The following is a 10,201-nucleotide window of genomic DNA, read 5'->3' as shown; positions in this document are numbered from 1 at the left end:
TTTTTTTCCTTTGCAAGTTCCTTTCTTATCCCTCTTATTATTTTGTTGATGTTTATGTATATGATTATGCTTTTTTGTTGATGTTATGATTATGCTTTTTCGCACTATAATGTTGTGATTCGAACTTTTGACTCTATATAATGTGCCAGTTAAACTATGCCCATGTTACTTTTATTATTATAGATTTTTTAATAGTTAGAAATTTATCACAAGGGGATGTTCGACTCACCAATATGAGTTTAGTTGAGTTGATATAATATACGAACTTATTGTTTGGCCCACCAACTTTAAATGTTGGTGGAATTAAGTTGATATATTTTACCAACTCACCCCAACTCTCCCTTCTTATGTTTTCAATGGTTCCCCATCGCCTATTTTCACACTCTGAAAACTAACTCCGGGCTCCGACAACCACCTCCGATGACAACTCTGAGCTCTGACAACCACCTCCGATGACAGTCTGGCAACTTAACTCTGAGCTTAGACAACCTTCCGCAACCAATTATGGCCTCTGACAACCACCTATGGTGACCCAACTTCGACAACCACCTTCGTTCTACCAACTCCGAAGACCAATTGGCTCTAACAACAAACTTCGATGACCAACTCCGAAAACCACTTTCGTAGGCCTCGACTACAAACTCCGATGAAAATCACCTTTGATGATTACCTTTGAGTGGGCAACTCCGATGACCAACTCGGGACTTCGTCAACCACCTTCGACTAAAAACTCCGACAACCAACTCTAATACCACCTTCATGCGACTAACTTTGAGCTCTAACAGTCACCTCCGACTACAATCTCCAGTGAAAACCATATTCGATGATCAACTTCGACGACCACTTTCGCCCAACCAACTCTGGGATTTGAAAACCACCTCCGATGACAAACTTCAACAACCAACTCCATTATACCTTCATGCAACCAACTTCAGGCTCCGAAACCACCTCCGACTACAAACTCTAGCAACAATCATCGTCGATAATCAACTTCGACAACCACTTCTGACTACTATAAGACTGATGCCTGTTAAAGTATGTTGTAGGGTTATTAATTATATATATATTACTTTGTCTACATTAAGTGCAATATTTATACGTAATGAATTCACATATCGAATGAGTGTTAAAAATATTTAGACGAAAAGTTTGTATATTGTTGAAAAGTATGTAACATATAACAAAAAAAAAAACATACAATGAAATTTTTTTCCTGGAACACTTTCCAACAAGAATTAGTGAAAAATAATGATTTGTTTTCTGACAATCCTCCAAATTTAGAGGAAATGGAAGTGAAATTGTTGAAGAAATATGGTGACATTCCTGAAGGAACTCTCATCAAAGAGTACTTATGAGTGGAAGCAAGATCGTTCCAAATTCATTGTGACAGAAATACAACATTCACAAACATACATACATGTTATGCATTTTAGAACAAATTACGACATGCTTTGAAAACTTAAATACAAAGAATCGAAAGACTCACCTTTGAAGAACCTTTCTTCTATCTTTCTCTTGGTCTCGCTAGGAACAGCACCTCTCGCTGTCGCTGTGATCGCCAAGCCAATCGTCTACCAAATCTCACTGTCGCTCAGCCAACAAACGGTCTTCTCCACGACCAGGTAGCAACTTGGACACCACCACTCAGTGACCTTGGTATTCTCGGAGTGAGAATCCATGAGGTGTGGGCTCTATTGGATTTGGTAAAGGGAAGGAGGAAACATGATCGTATTCAACGACCAAGAAATTGGGAGAGATTTAGATTCTATCGTATAGACGGGTGCTTGATCATTTAAAAAAAGTGCACGATCGTTTAGGTAATTGGGTATGATCATTTAGACGATCATTTAGGTGATCTCGCTCTCGCGCACGATCGTTTAGTAAAAGTTATACGATCGTTTAGGTCGACTGCGTATGTACACGATCGTTTAGAAAAACTTAGGCTCTTGTTAGCTATACGATGGGTAGTGTACAACTTTGTGAAGTGATAATCCGATCTCTACAAAATGAAAACTTTTTTCATTTTATCCTTTAGTTATGAAAAATTGAATACAACCTCCCACTTTCACGCACGGTTATGGAGAAAACCACCAACAATTATCTCATAATTGTTTTAATTATAAATAAATATAATAACTAACTTATCATATTATATTATAACCTATAGTTTTAATATCACATCATATGCAATATTTAAACCATAGTCATTTTCTCCTCCAAGATATAAATCATATTTATATCATTTTCCTCTAATTAATGTATCTCATACATCAAGTCAGCTATATCATATATAATTGACCAGTTTAATCATATCATATACAATCAAACTCCCTCTTGTCAAATTAAACACTTCAAACTGACCCAAAAACTAATTTTCAACTTGAATCCATTGAGGAGGGGGACCTTTGGACCTATGGTTTGAAGCTCCAACGGTACGTGAATAGCTAACTAAACTTTTTAGCCACGAGATCCACCATCCGTTAACTGCCAGACACTCCATTAAAGACCGACAACTACACTTTTTTCACCACATTAATATTTCTGTGTCCATCGAATATAACCAGTCAACAGTACGATAACCCTTCGCAGATGCTCGTAAGTACAGTTGGGCCAATTTATCGTTTTTCCCCTATAGTTACATCTAACTTCTTAAGTACCACTGATCCCTCTAATGAACAATACAACATAGTTCAATTATGTGTGGACACCTCTCGGGCCATGAGAAGGTGTGTGGCGCCATATCGTTCAAGCCCCGGAATCAGCCTTTAAGGGAGCAATCTATCTACTTACCCCTGTTTTGAGGAATGAGTGAATTCCGTCTTGTGTAGCTGAGTTCCCAGCTCCCAAATCAGACGAATCCCCAAAGTGGTAGGTTTGAGTCGGTAATTTGGCCACTCGCACCCATACAAATCAAAGGACTGCCCTTAAAGGCAGGAGTTCCCAACTCACTCAGGATTATGGTCATGTTACCTATGGTCATCCTAGTGAAGTGAAGTCTCTGTCATGAACGACGTTATATAATGAGACTAAACACTTCGTGATTCGGTCTTATACAAACTCCTTTGTCGCCCCCGCTCGCATGTCTCCACATGAATGATCAGGATCAGACCATCTGTAGTAAGTCACAACACTTGTAACTCTTTTACAAAGCAGGCCGCATCCGTAGTGTCACCAAGATAAGGTTTCCCTCCTATATCCATATACTACAGACCATTTTGGTTATCACTTAAGGCATGATCCACCCGTTTGTCTCCACATACATGCTTAAGTTACAATGACAACTAAGGATCTTAGTTTATTGGTTTGTGGCAAAGCAAATAAAACATCACATGTTTCATAGATAATAGTGAATAAAATATCATATATTATTACATCACAAGCATTTGTTCAATACAGTGTTTATAAACTACAGGACCCAACGAGAGTTTAGGGCATCATCCCCAACAATTTCAGTTGTTACGATGACGAGGGAGATTTAATTTTTAAAATATCATGACATAGTAAAAATATAAAGCAACAATAGGAAGAAGAAGAAGAAGAAAAGAAGATGATAATGAAATCCATTGAGAAAAATTAGCTAGTTACAAAAGTTTTGATTTCGCTTTAGTTTCTCATTTTATTTAACCATATTTCCACAAGAAATGTAATGGGTTAATTGTTGTTCATTGCCCAAAAAAGAAAGAAGAAAGGGAGGAAAAGTTTTAAAAATTATAAGAAAAAAATTTCATTTCATGTTTTTATTCAAACAAATATTGGTAGAATTATTGAATAAAAAAGTTTCAAAACAAAAATAGTAATCATAAAAGCATATTATTTAGAGTTCAACAAACTGCATCAGATACCCGGACATATGAACTCAACTCTGCACCCTGCTGCATTGTAAATGTGATGTGACTATAATATGAATTTGTGGTGATGTGTTATGAATTGCACATGCAAGTTTTCCTAATAAGACCCAAGTATAAGCCTTACTAGGTTTCCTGGTAAGTCCAGGGTCGAACACAGGGACTACTAAGTAAGTATGCGACAGTAAATTTGATTCCCTTGCGGTGGTGAAAACAAATAAGTTGGATGGTGTTTTGTTTAAGAATATTTCCTATGCGATGGAGTTCAAATAAAGAGTTGATGAAATCGAGAATTACAATGAGTATGCGATGAATGAGTTAAGAAGGGGTTAAGATTGCGCACAAGTTATGCGATCATGCTACACATAAACAACAACATGTCATCTCTCAATGCAAATGCCATAATTCCTATTTCTAGAACGCATGTGATGTATACGAAAATGTCGATAGGACTTATGTTTAAGCCTCTATTCTTGTCTATGCGATGATGAATGATGCACACATACACAAGGTGACCGCATACTATCATATCTTATCTCTAGGGTGTATGCGATGTGTCAATAGCAATAGAACTTATGTCTAAGTTTCTATCTCTTGATTATGCGGTTCTAATCTTACTCTCTCAAGCCTAGATTCTAATCTGACTCTCTCAAGTCTAGATTCTTTCTTTATACTACTCTCTCAAGTATCTCCAAAGGGTGAATGGCACATACATAAGACAAGATGATCGCATAAAGTGTAAATCTTAGGTCATGCTAGCTAAGTACTTCTCAACCCATTCGGAAATTTAGCTACTCATGTGAAGTATGGAGAGATTAAATATAAGTTGAAATGAGATTTCCATTTTCTATAAATAAAATGTAGAATACAGAATAGCAATGGATTGTAGAGATAAGAAGCCCGGTAGCAATGTCTTGCTTCCCGTGGCCTTTTAAATTGTCTTTTTCACTCCAACTTTGTTCAGATGAATATTCTTGCTTTCGCAAGTGGTGGCCCTCTCTCCCTTTGTAGCGCTTCCCGACAGTCTCTCGATCTGCCCGGGAATGATCTCTCGGCTTCTTCATCATTTAGCTCGTCTCCGTCTTCTAAGACTAACGGCTCTCTAACTTATTCTCTATTCTATCTATGGTGATCAAATTCTGCTTGTTTCTATCTATGGCGATCTGATTCTCCCTGTTAACTAGTGGCCTTTGGTATTTATAGAGCTTGAGGTGAAAAAGCTTTTCTCTCTAATGATTGCAATAATGGGCAGTCATTAAATCTCTTGCTCTGATGCGCCGATTAATGGTCACCGAAAATTGCTAGCTTAGTTATGCGTTTGACCGTTTGTTCGCGGAAAAAATCCTGATGGCCCTTCCCTTTGTGCCACTGGTTGAAAATTGTGTTGTTGATTTTTCCACGCGAAGTTAGAGTGGTTTCTCCGCCCAGGGTTGTACGTATCAGAGAAAGGGTTATTCTTTATGAAGCATACCGTTTGCAGATTCCTTGGGCATTCTTCCATCGGATGTGCTTCTTCATAAATGACACAAATTGTGGTCGTTTGAGCAATTTCGTTGACCTGCCCTTTTTGCATTCCCGTGCTATTGATTGTGATACCTTGTATCAAACTCATCATCGCGTTCATTTGTGTTTGTAGGGATGCGATGGCCTCATTGTTCGCATTACTGTCTTTAATTCATAATCCTTGATCGCTTTCCCTCAAATCTACATGATTTTTTGAAATGCGATCAAGTATATTTTTCGCCTCATCATATGTCTTATCGAGCAGACCACCAGCTGCTGCTGCATTGGTAGCCATTTGCGATGCCGGGTTCAATCCAGGATAGAAAATTTCCATCTGCAAGCAATCAGGTAAGCCATTGTGAAGACAATCTCGCACCAGTTTCTTAAACCTCGCCCAAGCATCACTGAGTGATTCGTCAATTTCTTGTTCAAAATTAGTGATCAGCTTCCTCCTTCTGGCATTCTCCGTCAGAAGGAAGTACTTCTTCATAAACTTCTCAACTACTTACTCCCATGATATAATCTCCCCGGGTTCAAGAGAATAAGCCCATTTTCGTGTCTGGTCACACAATGAAAATGGAAACAATGTAATTGAACCTTCTCAGCGGAGATGTTTGGGAACACAAAAGTGTTGCAGATCTCAATGAAACTACGGAGGTGGGCGTGCGGATCCTCACCATGCCTACCGCCAAACTGTCTGACAGTTTTGATCATTTGTAGCATCACCGGTTTCATTTCGAACTTCGATCTGTCAAGAGCGGGCTTTATGATTTCCGGGGAGAAATCATAGAGGTTGGGCGATGCATAGTCCCAAATGGGCCTATTGCAGTCCTTCGCCAATAGAATGAGATTCACCATGATATTATTTTCATTTGGTGCTTCATTTCCTAGTTGTTCTGCCATGTTTGGTTCTTTCTCTTGTTGTTGTTGGTGGTTGTCTCTCAATCTTCATCGGAACGTTCTTTCAATCTCTGGGTCGTAATTCGCCAGAGATTGAAAGCTGCAAAGAAAATAAAAAATTACCGTTAGCACAATGTATTGCTGAAGTCCCCGGCAACGACGTCAAAAACTTGATGCGTGTTATTATGCGATGAAATAATGGTGTAGAATGCGATGGTGGGAAAATGTGTTGTGCATGCAAGTTTTCTCAACAAGATCCAAGTATAAATTCTACTAAGTTGCCTGGTAAACCCAGGGTCGAACACAAGGACTAAGGAAAATAGTATGCGATGGTAATTTTAGATCATTTTGCAGTAACAAATAAATCAAGGGTTTGGTTGGTTTGTTGTTTACAACATAAAGTGTATGCAGCAAAGTTGAGAAAAAGAGTTAATAATACGAAAGATGCGATGAGTATGCAGGGAACAGGTTGAGAAGGGATTTAGCTAACACTTTCTAGGGTTATGTTCATGTTATGTGATCATACTATATACATACAACAACAAGTCATCTCTCAATGTAAATGCTACGGCTTCTAGTTTTAGAATGAATGCGATGTATGCGATGGTGTCTATAGGGCCTACGTTTAAGCCTCTATTCTTATTTATACGATGACGAATGACACACACATACACAAGGCGACCACGTACTATCATATCCTACCTCTAGGGTGCATGTGATGCATGTTGACAAACAGAGCTTATCTCTAAGTCTCTATCTCTTGCTTATGCAGCTCTCTCGAATCTAGATTCTAATCTACCTCTCTCAAGCCTTAGGTTATTTCTTTAGACTCTCTTTCTAGTAGCTCTAAAGGGTGATGGGCGCAACATAAGACAAGATGATCGCATGCAATGAAGATCCTAGGTCATGTTAGCTAAGTACTTCTCAACCCATTCGACAGATTTAGCTACTCATGTGTATTTTAAAGAGAGTGAACATATGTAGAAATGCAAGTTCCATTCTATATATGAAATCGAAGTACATAATGACAATGCGAAATAAAGATAAAGAGCCTGGTAGCAATTTCTTGCTTCCCAAGGCTTTTACACTGTTCTTCTCTACTCTACTCAAAAGATATTCTTACTCTCGCAAGAGTCGACCCTCTCTTTTTTTTTCCACGCTCTCTGGCACTCTCTTGAGCTAACTAGGATGTTCTTTCGGCATCTTTTCCCTTCTCTCGCTTCCGCCTTCTAAGTATATGAAAAATAAGAACAAGGCTAACTATCGTTTATATGATGAACTCTCTAAACTGGGCGAACTCTTTCAACGACCTTCGGTATTTATAGAGCTTCAGGGTGAAGAACTTTTCCTCTCGAATGATTGCACTGATGGGATGTCATTAATTCTCTGTCTGATGCGCTAAATATTTGTCACCGAAAAGTTGAGTGTGCTTGCTACAGTATGTCGTAACGGCTCGTCAACTTAATTCGGAATTGACCGTCATCAACTTTCTGTCCCATCGTCATTTATTAAGCTTTCACCCAGATGTGCCCACCTTGATGCGCCGGTTCTAAGCAGCCACCTTCTTGAGAAGATTTTCACGAACGCAAACGATCGCTTAGCCTTGCAGTCGCAATCTTTTATGCGCTCGGATGCTAATTTCCTTGGATTGCAATTTTGCCTTGCGTCAATGCATTTTCCTGCATAAAATACATATATTAGTTGTTTTAATGCGATGGACGCATGTGATGGTGGGAAATTGAAAGTCAATTTTACTCGATAACCAAATTCCCTTAGACACTGTCACACCCCTCCCTAGCCTTAGCCCAAGACTTAGAAGAGAGTATGAAGACATACTAGTACCATTCTATAACAATATTTTAATTTAACATTTCCCCTTTTTTATCTATTAAAAGTCTTAGTATGTTTACAATAACCATTTAAAATTTCATACATGTATCTAGATTTTCCTATACTCTTCTATTACATGATCTGAGTCGTGTCCTAAGAAATTACCAAGTCCTGATGTTTTGGTAGTTGTAGACTCATATATGAACTCTCCGCTTTGCAACCTGGGGGGGAGGGGGGGGGGGGAGGGAATAGAAGAAAACATTTGGAAAAGCGTGAGCTAATAAGCCCAGTGAGTGGTGTCTTTTAAAATAACAACAGCTTTAAATACAAAATATATTTTTGGGAAGTCAATCACATAATCACCATTTCATTATAATCTATGCATGATCACGTGTAATCCTATTCAATCATTATCCTCCAATCACATGCTATACTTGACATGTTCACATAATGCATATATTAACAATCATGACAACTTTTCATGGAAACCTTCCTATATCCTGCTTTCCCGCCAATGTGCACATCGACTATTTTTCTCGCTAGCTATGCTTAGGTAACTTGACTATATTTCCCGTCGGTCGTCACCAACTATCATTTCCCACCGACCGAAGCCGACTATATTTTCCTGCCAAGTACCACTTTTTACGCATGCTAACTATGTATTCAGATATAATCTTAGTTTCCATAGAAATTACTTAGACAATATCATGGCAAGTAACATAACATTCTAATCATGCATTTTGTACTTACTTATGCATTTATTCATATAGCAATGCGTAAATCTTAATAACCACTCACTGTAAGCAAGGTTTTCTACTGAAACTACTTTAAGAGTATCTTCCTGAGATTTCCTCCATATCAATGAAAATTCCTTAATTATTACTTGTGATATCAATAAATAATGCTAAAATAGCCAAAATACCTTTATATAATAAAAGTACCAGCTTACCCTACTCCAAACTCAGCCAAAATCTTAAAATCAGCCCCTTTAGAGGTTATTTTAACTGTGTGAGCGCAAGGAGTCTGGCAGGTAGCTGGGGTGTTCGATCGTGTGTAGTGTTGCATCGCACGGTGGGCTGCTGCATTGGGCTGGCGTGCGTGGTCGAGGCATTGGTGCAAGGCGCGTTGCTTTGCGATGGATGGATACAGTGTTGCAAGGCATAAGGTGCACACTATGTGATGGATGCGTTGGTTGGCTGGGCGTATGCGTCCGAGCTAGCTTCAGATTTTCATCAACGCAACTTCAGCTCCTTCGAACCCTAATTATTTTGGCAGCCTCAATACTCAACTTAACACTCTAAATAAGCTTTCAATACTAAGATTTTGGTGATGGTATGAATGAATTGTTCTCGCCCAACTCCTCTATTTATAGCCATCCTAAACTCACCCCCTTGTGACAACTCAACTCACATTTGTCCCTTTTTAAGGCTGCCAACACTTAGCCTATTCCAGTAAAGCCTTAAGTTATTCTCACCTTAATTTGCCAGCCAAAATTCTCATTTTGCATGCAACCTCCTTCATCCACCTCCTACTTAGGGTGATAAGACCACTTTTGCATGTAACCTCCTTCTTCCACCTCCTACTTAGAGTGTGAGGATTGCTCTGTATGAACCTCCTTTCGCCACCTCATTCACTTAATACTTAAAAATGTTTATCTATATAATTAGGTTTATGGACGCATTTCTTAAATATTGCCATCTTCTCTTGGGATTCTTTCCCCATCGATCAGCCTTCCTTTTGTCCATAATGCATAGCAAGTCAACTTGCTACCATCGCATGGGCCAGCCATCACCAATGCATAGGGTGGCCACTCGTCCTCGACGTATGGCTCACTAGGTATGATCGCACGACTTGTTCGATATGGGCGCATGGCGCTTGGCATAGGCATTGGCCACTGACGCATGGGCGTGCTGTATAGGCGCTGGCCATTGCTCGCAAGGCTTGCTTAGCCGCATGGGGGCTTGACAGGGCGTTTTGATGCTCAGTCGCTCGATAGTGCGCTTTGACGCATAGGCTGAGCACTTGGCATGCCCGCTCGATGCATAGGCAGGGGCCCTTGACATCCTCGCTTGATGCATAGGCAGAGGCGCTTGGCATGCCCGCTCAATGCATGCCTTTAGCGC

General features: G+C 39.4%; 1 non-coding gene across 1 annotated transcript; it reads left to right on the top strand.

The window, feature by feature from the left end:
• Positions 1 to 5,698: 5,698 nt before the first annotated feature.
• Positions 5,699 to 5,805, top strand: LOC120070484. Its single transcript, XR_005479978.1, has one exon. It is a non-coding gene; the product is annotated as a small nucleolar RNA R71 (small nucleolar RNA).
• The last annotated feature ends 4,396 nt before the right edge of the window (positions 5,806 to 10,201 follow it).

Source organism: Benincasa hispida, chromosome 1, assembly GCF_009727055.1.
Source record: "Benincasa hispida cultivar B227 chromosome 1, ASM972705v1, whole genome shotgun sequence".
NCBI classification, from domain to species: Eukaryota; Viridiplantae; Streptophyta; class Magnoliopsida; order Cucurbitales; family Cucurbitaceae; genus Benincasa; species Benincasa hispida.
Note: the sequence above shows the minus strand (reverse complement) of the source record. Positions and strands in the feature narration are given on the sequence as shown.